The sequence below is a fragment of the Pteropus alecto genome, unplaced genomic scaffold (assembly GCF_000325575.1).
Source record: "Pteropus alecto unplaced genomic scaffold, ASM32557v1 scaffold24, whole genome shotgun sequence".
Taxonomy (NCBI): Eukaryota; Metazoa; Chordata; class Mammalia; order Chiroptera; family Pteropodidae; genus Pteropus; species Pteropus alecto.
Window position 1 is genome coordinate 27,852,198 of NW_006439192.1, and position 13,177 is coordinate 27,865,374.

The window sequence follows — 13,177 nt, forward strand, 5'->3', positions numbered from 1 at the left end:
ACGGGATTGGGGAGTAAGAAAGAAAGAAAAGACTTCTGTGTTCTTCTATGATAGTAGAAAAACACATAACATAAAATTTACCATCGTAATCATTTTTTAATAGACTTTTTTAGAGCATTATTAGGTTCACAGCAAAATGAGTGAAAGGTATAGAGATTTCCCATCTATCCCCTGCCTTCACACATGTACAACCTCCTCCACTATCAAAATCCTACACCAGACTAGTACATTTGTTGCCATTGATGAACCAACACTGACACATCGTTATTACCCAGAGCCTGTGGTTTATATTAGGATTCACTCTTGGTGTTGTACATTCTATGGGTTTGGACAAATATTTAATGATGTATATTCACCGTTGTAGTATCCCATCAAGCATTTTCACGGCCATAAAAATCTTCTGTGCTCCACCTATTTGTCCCTCTCTTCCTCCTAACCCTTGGCAACCATTGTGTTTTACTGTGTCCAGAGTTAGCCTCTTCCAAAATGTCATATAGTAGGAATCATACAGTATATAGCCTTTTCAGATTAGCTTCCTTCACTTAGTAATATGTAATATATGGTTCCTCCCTGTCTTTTCATTGCTCGATGGCTCATTTTTGTTGTTGTTGTCGTCGTTGTTGTTTTGGCGCTGAATAATATTCCATTATCTGGTTGTACCATAGTTTATTTATCCATTCACCAAATGAGGGACATCTTGGTTGTTTCCAAGTTTTGGCAATTATAAATGAAACTGCTATAATCACCTGTGTGCATGTGAGTGTAAGTTTTCAATTCATTTGTGTACGATCAAGGACTGTCATTGCTGGGTCATATGGTAAAAGTATGTTTAATTTTGCAAAAAAGTGCTAAGCTGTCTTACAAAGTAGCTGTATCATTTTCATTTCCACCAACAATAAATAAGAATTACTGTTGCTCCACATCTTTGCCAGTCTTTGGTGTTGTTAGTGAAAGAAAGAATTTATAAGTTGGACTTCATTAAAATTAAAACTCCTGTTCTTCGAAAGATATTGTCACGAGAATGAGAAGAGAAGCCACAAATTGGAGAAAATATTTGTAAAAGAGATATCTGATAAAGGGCTGTTATCCAAAGTATACAAAGAACTCTTAAAAGTCAACAATAAGAAAAACAAACAACTTGATTTAAGAAAGGGCAAAAGAGTTGAATAAACACCTCACCAAAGAAGATATACAGATGGCAAAGAAGCACATGAAAAGATACTCAACATAACATTTCCTGAGGGCACTGCAAATTAAAACAATAAGATACTACTACACAGTTAATAGGCTGGCCATAATCCATTGTAACCATTTTTAAGTATGCACTTTAGTAGTGTTAAACATATTCACATTGTTGTGCAACCACTCTCCAGAAGTCTTTTCATCTTGCAAAACTGAAACTCTGTAACCCCTCCTCCCAGTCCCTGGCAACAACTATTCTACTTTCTGTTTCCATGATTTTGACCACTTTAGTTACCTCATAGAAATAGAAATATACGGTATTTGTTCTTTTGTGACTGGCTTATTTCACTTAGCATAATATCTTCAAGTTTCATCCATGTTTTAGCATGTGACAAGCTTTCCCACATTTTTTAATGTTTTAAAGTATTAATATTTTCAGTTAGGTCACATATGCTGTGCTGTTTGCTTGCCCCATCTACTCCTCTACCCAGTCATCTATCCCCAACCCTTCCCTCCCTGCTGAGTTCCAGAAAGCTGACCTCTATGGATTGCCTCACCATTGCTCTCTGGTTTCTGGCTGGGTCCAGCTAATGGGAAGCACCATTGGGAGACTGGCGAGCACAGGGTATTTATTTATTTATTTCCCCACACAAGCACTGCCTCCCTGCTTCACCTGTGCTCTGGCAGTGACTGTTCTTCATTCCTCTTTCTCAGTACCAGCTCACTCTAGGCTCCTCCAATACTATCCTCCCCGCTGCCCCCGCCCCCATTACACCTTTCTGGTCCCTTTAGGCCTAGGGCTAGGAATGACTCCTGCTGTTGCTAGTCCCTGCATGCTTTACCACCACCACCCCAACCTTTATTTTTGTACCTTTAACCTAACCCATACCTTGGTAAACAATATCTTTATTAAAGTCTCTTCATTAAACCATTTTGAGTACGCTGTCTGTTCATATGGCTTCTGCTGTGATCCTGAGTTACACACATGCAGCTATAAAAAAAAAAATTAATGATGTAGAAGGCTAAGAAGTGAAAAATAAAAATTGTGTCTACTCTCATAGCTCTTTATTCCCTTCCATTCCATATGCAGTTGTCATTTTGTATTGTTCTTGGGGGTTTTTTTGGGGGGCGGGGGAGGAGGAGCGGTAGGAATGACCTTGACCTCATCCCTTGGATGAGCTGTAATTGGTCTCATACAATCATGTTAAATGCTTCTCCCTTGCTGGTAGCTGGTTTAGAGATCCAGGCCTCAGCCATCAGGGTAGGGCATCCCCCTACCCTAGGAACTGGACTGAGAGTGAGCTCCGGAGTCACTGCCGAGATCAGTTCAGGCTAATGACATGTTTGGGAAAATTTGCTGGGGTGTTTCCTCTCAAGAAGATCATGCTCGGAAATGAGGCCCAGAACTGCTAGAACCGGTTTAAGGAGTCAGCAGAGGAAGCTGAGACAGGAGAATCAGGGAAACAGATTGTTGGGCCACTGCAATAAGCCACTAAGCCAACTCTAAACCTATTGGCTTCTCCACTTCCAACTTTCTTGAAACAAAAGCATCCTAATCAATATATGTATATACTGTAAAACACACATACACAAACGGGGTCATATCATAGATTATTCTACAGCAAATTACTTTTTTCACTAAGTCATATATCCTGAACATCTTTCCCAGTAAGCATGTTTAGTCTGCTTTATTATTTTAAACACTAGATAGTATTTTGTTGAAGGAAAGCATCATAGTTTACTTATCCTTTCCCCTACTAAAAAACATTCAGGTTGTTTTACAGTTTTTCCTTATATCAAACGGTGACAGACACAATGACACATATTTTGGTGTGTCTATATTAATTTATACACAAGATAAACTCCTAGTAGAATTGCTTGGCCTAAAAATTTTAAATATTTATAAATACTGCTGTACTACCCCTCAAAAGGCTACATCAATGACCACTAAGAAAATGTGAGCATTCTTATTTCCTCACAGACCTGCCAACACTGGGTTTTATAAAAACTTCAAAACTTTGGTAATCAGATGAAAGTTACATCTGTTAGTGTAGTAATATTTTTATTTATGAGTGAGGTCAAAGCATTTTTACGGTCGTAGTTATTTTTCAGTAAACTAGTCATGTTCTTTGCTCACTTTTCTATTTAATTTTATTTTTCTTATTATTTGAAGTAGCTTTTTGTGTATATATATCTCTAAAAATAGCTATTTATTACAGCTGTTATAAATTTCATCCACTTTTATTAATCATTATGCTTTTATTAATCATTTTAGTTTATGGTACTTTTTCATGAAAAAGTTTTGTGCAGTCTAACACATGGATGTTTTCTTTCATCATTTTAAGATATTGTTTTATGCTTAGAGTCTTTCCCTCAGTCCAAGATTATCATTTAAATTCACCAGTTTTCTTCCAGTAATTTTATGGGTTCATTTTTACATGTAAATCTCTAATGCAAGTGAAAACTTTTTGCTCTACACCAATCTGTACTCTTCAGGGTTTTTGTTACAATGAGCATATGTTACTATAATTTTTAAAAATATGGTCACTAGCTAGTATAGTACAGTATCTTTCTATGAAAATCTTTTTTTAAAAAATCAATAACAGATGTAATTTAAAAAATATCAACATGCTAAAAGAATGAAATGAAGCTTCTCATATTTTGCTTTGAAATTTGAAAGATCACCATATGTGAGCCTCCCTCTGCTGTGACGTAACTCCCCTTCCATGCGTACACGCTGTTCAGCACATGAAGACTGCCAGCTTATTATTGGTGGCCATTCCTCCTTAGGCTTGATATCAATCCACAGAAAAAAAGGAAGAAAAGAAGTCAAGGAAAAGGTAATAGAGCAAGATATAAGTAACCTGTTGGAAGCAGAATCAGCACTTGTTACCAGGCAGCAACAATTCTTCTTGAAACATCTGGGCTACCCAATAGTACCATTTATTTCTTGACTCTGACCTCATAAAAATTTTTCAAAGCCCACAACCCCTGCAGTCCACAGCCCCCAAGTTTCTCCACTACACACAAAGTTAAGAGCAAAGGCTCTGGAGCCAGACTGCCTTGTTCAGTCTGGACTCCACAGTGAGCTCTTATCACATTTCTTGAACATCTCTGAGTCTCAGTTTTCTCACCTGTAAAATGGGGATAATAGTAATACTTAACTTGTGTAGATGTCCTGTGGTTAATACTTGCAAGCATTAAAACAGTGCCTGGAATATAATATACTCAATAAGTATTAGCTCTTACCTTTGTTGGTGACTAGTTAAGTCTATTTGAGCCACAGGTCAATTGTAGAAGTCCAAAGGAATATCAGAAAGTTAGGAATTTCAGGATATTCCAATTGTTCTAATTTGACAGGTTTGGTAAGATCATGTAACTTCCGACTTTCTATTTTGCTAAGCTATAACATGTATATAATTACTTTATTACAATTAACTGCTGCAATAAATATGTGGTTTGAGGGATACTGTTATTAACGTGATTCTTATTCACCTGACCTAAGACAAACTGTTTTTTCTCCAACTCAGTACTCTAGTCACTACTATTGTGCAGTACAGTTAGAGAAAGTTATTGAATCATTTCAAATCTGCTTATTGATGCTAAGATCGCAGTGGGTAACAGCAAAAAAAAAAAAAAAAAAACCTTAGTCACACGGTTAGGCAATGGCACAGTAATGAAAAGGAAAAGCATCTTGGCAAACTGCAACCAAAGTACAGGCTCATATTAGAAAACTACCTACCACATCTATATGTGGAGATATGTATTTTCTTTTTCTTTTTTTTCAAAAACTGCATTGATACAATTAAAATGCATTAATATATAATTTTACTCCTTTTTATTGTGCAGTATGTTCTCTTTCTGTCTGGTACATTCCAGCATGGCTAAATTCTTTGGCTCATTTCTTACAGTTCACTAATTTACACTTTGATATATTTATTTCGTTATTTATCTACCAAGGACTTTATTTCGATGATCTTTAGTTAAAAGACTAAAATTAATTCTTTAGTTAAAAACTGCCTGCTGTTATGGTTGTCATATCCTGTCATATCTCTGAGGTTATTGATTATAGTTCATTTGAAATCTTATTTGCTTGATTAACTGTTTCTTTGGGCATGTGTGCTTTTATTTACTGAGTTCGGTGCCTGTCTTTCATGGTGTTGGTTTTCCTTAAAAGCCTGGTGAGTCCTGGTTGGCCACTTGTCTTTCTGGTTGAGCATCCTTGCCTGCAGATTCTGTTCCCAGGAGCTTATCTCTGGTCACTGTGAATGGGCTGGACCAGAGGTACCGATAGAAGCTCCCCACCGGCTTCCATTCCTCCCACAGCTCACCACTCTCTGCTGCAATATTTCTCAACCTCTTTTTTCATTACTGTCCTCCTCAGAAGCCTTTTTAGACACATTCACCAAATCAATGCCTAACAGATACAGATATGCCATCTATCTGTTATTTACTGTGGCCCTTTGGAAGGCCGCAAACTATCACAACATCTAAGGTTTTTTGCTTCCTCTCCCCCAACCTTCCACCCAAAAACCAATTTTTTGCCCCAATGGGAGCAATATCTCCCACCCCCAGCAGAAAATTCATGCTCTGAAGAATGTCCCGGCTCTTCTACATTTACCTCTTAGTGGTAAATGCTCTTACTGCTTTCTGCCTACAAAACAGTTGCTCAAGGAACTCTCTTGCTCCTTCATCCAGTGCCTCTGAGCTTAGAACATGCAACATTCCCTAAAACCACCCTTACCTCTAAAGTCTCTGATACATTTGTTTTTGTTGTTGTCGTTGTTCTAATTAATAGCCTTTCTTTTTTTAGAGCAGTTTCAGGGGCACACCAAAATTGAGCAGGTCCCCACATACTCCCTTCCCTCCTCACACACAGCCTCCCACACCACCAACATCCTCATCAGGGTGGCACATTGATTACAATCTGTACTAGGTTTTAAACAGGTTTGCTCTGTTAATCTGCTGGTACGTGCTTTCAATATTTCTGGAATTTTTCAAAATCTCAGATCTACTGATAGCATATTTTTCTATTTTCAAGCCATAGTATGAATTTCCCTTTGTTGTTATAATTTTTGTAATTTTGAGGAACTGGGGCAGGTGGGTAGGGAGGCCTTTCTTCACAGTCTGCCATCTCAAGTCAGTCTCTTCAAGAGATCTACCATGATAAAAAAAAAAAAAAAGGCAGAGGAGGGAGTGGGTTAACTCTCATAGACTCTTATTTCAAGTTGTACCAAAGATCCTCTAATTTATAACCCAATAAGTCTTCTAAAAATAAAAGGCAAACAAATTATTCTAAACTAAATATCTAACATTTTAAATAAATAGTGTATGTTAGCTTATATATGATAAAGTAGCATAGCTCTATTTTATGAGTTCTTTAATGTACTGTAATTATGATTGTTGGAGCTTGTGATATATTTAATTTATATAACATATTTAAATTATAAATACTGTCTATTTAAGCAAATTTACAGAAAAAAGACTACAAAGGCCATTAAATTCTATTTCTATTGCTTCATATTTATTTTCAATCTGCCTATATATGTATTTATATTATATGGTTCAAATGTTTATGCTTACCAATTTTGCACTGCTTAATGAGTGTATGTGTAGGGGAGAGAATGTGGTATGTGTTTACTTATATTTACAGGTCTACAAGGTCACCATTTTGACTACCCATTACATTTCTCATATAATTATTAAACAGATGAAATCACCATGTGTACTGACATCTTGTTAGTATTAAGAATTAAGAAAATTTTATATTGTATCAAAGAGTAAGAATACTGTTAAGTAGTTTTACAAAAAAACTTATGCCAATTTATAATGTACCTTCAGCCCTGTCAAATACTGGATTCAAGATTTTTATTATTGTAGAAATTTAAAATTAGCATTTCTTTTTTTTACATTTGTGACTGCATTTTCCCACTTGATTATTTCCAATCTGGATTCTTACATGAATAAAAGTGGTTGTGGCAGGTTATATTTTACTAATCTGTCTGTAACAAACAAACCATTGCCTACCTTCTTTGACACTCCTTCCTTCGACAGTGCTTTTCCCCTTGATTTTGGGTGGCCTTGTGACTCTGGTGGAAGTGACACTGTGACCTTGAAGGTGAGGTTATAAAATTCAATACAGTCTCTGACAAAAGTCTATCAAAAAAAAAAAAAATACATGTATTCATAGATCTGACCCACCTTTCTGTGAAAAAGTTCAAGCAAATGCGAAGAGGCCCACGTGGAGTAGAACTTAGGACCTCAACCCACAGTCTTGGCTGGGATCAGTACAAAGCCAGTACTAACTTGACAGCCAAGTACATGAGTCATCTTGACTCACCAGTGTACAAACTCACCACCCATGCTATTACCCTAGGGATGGGGTTGTGCAGAGACAAGGCATCTTTGCTGAGCCCTGCCCAAATTAAAGATTTATGAATAAAATAAATATATTTTTTGTATTAAACTACAAAATTCAGGGCTGGTTTATTTCCCAGCAATAGATAACTGATACAGTGTACATTATCTCTTTTAACAAGTGCAATTTAAAATGTTGACATGCATTTGTTTAATTCTTTATTTGAAATGGTCACTTTTTTTAATCAGAGAGAAATATAGAAAAGTGAGAGATAGTATTCCATAATGTATAAGAGCACTCTGGAATTAGACTACCTGCAGTCAAGTTCTGCCCCTGCCAATCATGAGCAAATTATTAACAGATACCTTGGCATGTGGTAAATGGGGATGCTAATGGTAACAATCTCATTAGAAGTATTGTGAGGATTTAACGAGTTAATGTATATGAACTACTTAGCCCAGCGCCCACCTCACAGTAAATCCTGTTAAAGTGTTAGCCATTCCTAGCAGATACATATTTTCACATATGTTCCCTATTTTGATGTTTTTTTTAAAGATTGCATTAAGACAGGTATGTTTTCCTTACTTTTATACTTGGTATCAGCCAGGATTCTTTCTAGTACTATAACAGAAAACTCAATCCTGGGTAGGGCAAGATCTGCAGTTGGTTAGTTTATCATTTTGATAATGCCATCAAAGTCCCAGGTTCCAAGCTTCCGGTCAAGATGGAGAAGTAGGTAAACAGTGTGCTCACTTCCTCTCATGACCACATGAAAATTACAACTAAACTAAGAACAATCATCATTGAGAATCACCTGAAATCTAGCTGAACATAAGTCCTATAACTAAATGTATACAAAAGAAGCCATGTGGAGACTGGTAGGAGGGGTGGAGATGCTGAACTGGCTGGACCCACACCCACATGTGGCAGTTAAAAACTGGGAGGGATATCTCATCTGCAGAGATCTCCCCTGAGGAGTGAGGTGTCTTAGCCCTACAACAGGATCCACAGCCCAGGGTTCCAGTTTTTGGAAGAGAAGTCCCCATAATTTCTGGCTCTGAAAACCAGTATAGTCTGTAGCTGAGTGAGACAAAGTGCTGCTGGAGAACTAGGTGCTCCTCTTAAAATGCTCGCATACAAACTTACTCGCTGATGGACTCACTCACTCCGAGCTTCAGCACTTGCTCAGCAGCTCGAAAGTTGCCAAGGACAAAAAAAAAGGAACTGAATCATCTGGCCTCAGGGCGAGGGGTGGAGGTGGAGCTTTCTCCCAAACAGAAGTGCTGGCAGAAGTCATTCTTCCTTTGTTGAGCCTGCTCCCCACCCCTTGTGCAGACTCAAGCAAGAACTATATCTAAGTCTCCATCAACTCAACTAACATCTAACACCTTGCTTGCTCTGGTGATTCCCTGAGACCCCAGCACACCCAACATTCAGGCCCACCCATGCCAATTCCAATGGATTTTCCTTACAAATATCCTGTCTTGGCTCATGCTGCAGACTTTCCTAAAATCTCTTGAAGATTCACAAATCCCAAACAAGCATCTGTCCTCGGCATGTCTCACATCACTTGCTAAGCGGCCCCAAGCACAGCAGTAGTGGCAGCTAGCCTCAGTTTGCAGCTTAGTCTCTCCCAGGCACCTCTAAGCCCAATACAAATGGCAAGCATCTACGGATCACTTTGAAGCTTATATCAAGTGCCCCGGGCAGGGCACAGGAAGCTGATGATCTTGGCCTGCATCAGAGTCCCTCCCAAGAGGCCCCAGAACCAACACACCTAGTAGCCAGCTTCAGACCCCACCAGAGCACCACCCAACCACCTCCACAAATGGCACACGCAAAGGGGAGACTTGGCAGGCACCAGCATCCCACTAAAGTGAATCCTTCTCCATAGAGTCAGCCTTTACAAACAGCTCCACCACTACAGTCATGCCCAGTCCTCACACCGATCAGCCTGAGGGTCAGTCCCTCCCACTGATGTGCCAATAGCAACCAAGGCTCAACTACAACAGGTGGCCACATCCAACCCACGCAAGAGATACACCTGGAGCACCCAGCTCAAGTGACCAGGGAGACTGCACCACTAGGCCCCACAGGACACCTAATATATAAGGCCACTGAACCAAGATCAGGAGATGTAGCAGCACTACTTAATACATAGAAACAAACATAGGGAGGCAGCCAAAATGAGGGGATAAAGAAATATGTCCCAAATCAAAGAACAGAACAAAGTTCTTGAAAAAAGACCTAAACAAAATGGAGACAAGCAATCTACCAGAAGCAGAGTGCAAAATACTGGATATAAGGATGCTCAATGATCTAAGTGAAAACTACAACAAACAGATAGAAAACATAAAAATGGTGATAAAAGAAAAAAAACATAAAAAAAGAACTAGTCAAAAAAGAAGAATATAATAACTGAAATGAAGAATTCATTAGAGGAAATAAACAGTAGATTAGATGAAGCAGAGGATCAAAATCAGCAATTCAGAATACTAGGTAGCAGAAAACACCCAATCAGAATAGCAATAACAACAAAAAAATCCAAAAAAAATGAGAATAGTTCAAGGGGTCTCTGGGACAACATCAAACATACCAACATTTGCATCATAGGGGTACCAGAAGGAAAAGAGAGAGAGCAAGGGATTGACAACCTGTTTGAAGAAATAATAACTGAAAATTTCCCCAATCTGGCAAGGGAAATAGACATACAAGCCCAAGAAGTGCAGAGAGTCCTAAACAAGATAAATCCAAAGAAGTCCACACTAAGACATATCATAATTAAAATGCCAAAGCTTAAAGACAAAGAAGGAATCTTAAAAGGTGCAAGAGAAAAGCAGTTAGTTACCCACAAAGGAGCTCCCATAAGACTGTCAGCTGATTTCTTAACAGAAACTTTGTAGGCCAGAAGAGATTGGCACAAAATATTCAAAGCGATGAAAAGCAAGGATCTACAACCACGATTACTGTACCAGCAAGCTATCATTTAGAATCAGGGGACAGATAGAGCTTCTCAGACAAGAAAAAGCTAAAGGAGTTCATCACCACCAAACCAGCATTACAAAACATTAAAGGGACTAGAAAGAGGAGGAGGAGGAGAAGAAAAGATTAAAAATATAAATAATAAAATGGCAGTAACTACATATCTATCAATAATTACTTTAAATGTAAATGGATTAAACGCTCCAGTCAAAAGACGTAGGGTGGCTGAATGGATAAGAAAACAAGATGCTTACATATGCTGCCTTCGAGAGATTCACTTCAGATTGAATGAAACACACAGACTGAAGAAAGGGAATGGGGAAAGATATTTCATGAAAATGGAAATGAAAAAATACATAAATAAAAAGCTGGGGTAGCAATACTTATACCAGACAAAATAGACTTTAAAACAAATGCTATAACAAGAGACACAGAAGGACCCAGTAGTTCCACTTCTCGGTATTTACCCAGAAAACTTCAAAACATTACTTCGAAGCAACATGTGAATCTATATGTTCATTGTAGCATTATTTACAATAGACAAGATATGGAGGCAGCCTGGATGTCCATCAGTGGATGAATGGATATAGAAGAGGTGATACCTATATATAATGGAATATTACTTAACTATACAAAGAATGAAATTTTGCTATTTGCAACAACATGAATGAAACTAGAGGGTATTATGCTAAATAAGTCAGACAGAGAAAGACAAATACCATATGATTTCACTTATATGTGGAATCTAAAAAACAAAATGAACAAACAAAACAGAAACTCATAATGAAATTCATCTTTTACAAACCAATTTGTATGTCATTATGGAGTATTATCAACATTGTTACAATTAATATTACGTTTTCTGAAAATGAAGGTGACTAGTTGGATATAAGGATATGTTTCAACCTTTTGCAAAAGTCGATAATGCAACTAAGGTTATATTAACATCCAATTTTTCATGCAATAGTATTTTGTAGGTGTTACAGATAATTTTATATGAAATTCCCCAAGTAGTGAAAAAAAATATGGATTATCTCTGAACAACTGCAGGCATTTAAATTGTTTACATTTTCTGTTCTTTTTAAATGAATATCTCCTTTCTTTGAACCTTTATAGCATTATAACATTTATAATCTATACCATTTGAATATCCTCTGTCTTGCAGAGTTTCTATTTGTTTCACTTGTTTATTAGGCTTGTCTTCCCAACCATATTTAGCTGTCACTCCAAGGCAGGAATTTTGTTTCATACTCTTTTTATTTTGCTACTATAATTTTGCATAGAGTAGGTTCTCAGTAAACACTTATTCGTTAGAGTTCTCCAAGTAGCCCAGTGATGGTTCCTAGAATAGCATGGATATTGTGTATTACCATGTATATGAGAGAGCATGGAATGCACACCTACAGTAGACTGAAGAATGACTCCAAAGATATCAGGTCCTAAATAGAGTACATAAATATTACGCTACTTGGAAAAATAGTATTTGCAGACATAAGTTAAGTATCTTACAACAGGGAAATTGTCCTGGATTATCTGGTAGGCCTTAAATGCTATCATAAGTGTCCTTACAGGGAGAGGCAGTGAGAGATTTCATTCACTGAGAGAAGAAAAAGGAGAAAGAGGACACAGAGAAAAAAGAGTAGAAAAAGATTTAAAGATGCTGGCCTTGAAGATTTGTATGGTGAGGCCATAAGCCAAGGAATATCAGCAGCCACCAGGAGCAGGAAGAGGCAATGGATAGATTCTCCCCTGCTGCCTCTGGAGGGAGCGTAGCCCTGCCAACACCTTTATTTCAGTCCAGTGATACTGGCATTACACTTCTCGCATCCAGATCTGGGAAAGAATAAATTTCTGTTGTTTCAAGCCATCAAGTTTGTGATAATTTGTTAGACCAGCCATAGGAAGCTAATACAATGCCAATCAATAATATATTTTCATTTATTGGGACATTTAAGAATCATATATCTGGAGCTCCTCAATCACTTTTCATCTTCCAATTCTGACATAATGGTGTCATTAAAGTCATCACATTGTAGAATATATAAAGGAAATCACTCTGCAGCATCCTTCAATACATATGTTATTGGCCACATTGAGTAATTTCTCAAGGAGTCTCAGTACGTAGATTGACAGGCATTTCCACCCATTGCTCCCACCAGTTCCATACAGGTTGATCTCTAAGCACCTGTCCACCTCTCAAATTCTGATCTATCAGGAGACTATAGCCTTTAGTTGTGTCCTGGATGTAGTACTAAGAGCCATCTTTGGTATCTAATGTGAAACCAAAGAACTGTTTGGAAGTAACCCAGTGGCAAAGTGGAATGCTTTCAAATCCACAAGAAAATTCTACTAACTTCCTAAATAAAATAGGCTTAATTATCTAGTTAAGAAGACTATGGAAACACTCTAGTTTCACTAAAACCTTCACTGAACAAAACATCCTGCCTATAAAAATGCCTATTAAATGAAACCTAAAAACAGAATCCAGCTATGCAGGTAAGGCATGTCATTTCTCTGCTCACAGAGGTTCCCATTTGATGTAGTGTCTCTGTGTTTAGGTTACTTTGGAAGCAGCTGGGGGCCCCATGGACACTGGAGATAGATGCAATGCCTTCACTGTTTTTCATAATATATATATTTTTTCATAATATATAT

General features: G+C 37.6%; 1 long non-coding RNA gene across 1 annotated transcript in view; it reads right to left on the reverse strand.

Moving 5' to 3' along the window:
- Positions 1 to 2,077: 2,077 nt before the first annotated feature.
- Positions 2,078 to 13,177, reverse strand: part of LOC112483330 — a 48,957-nt gene continuing 37,857 nt past the window's right edge. The window contains exons 2-3 of the long non-coding RNA XR_003047593.1: positions 7,210 to 7,293; positions 2,078 to 2,173 (exon numbers count right to left, since the gene is read on the reverse strand). This is a non-coding gene — a long non-coding RNA (uncharacterized LOC112483330). The remainder of the gene's footprint in view (positions 2,174 to 7,209; positions 7,294 to 13,177) is intronic.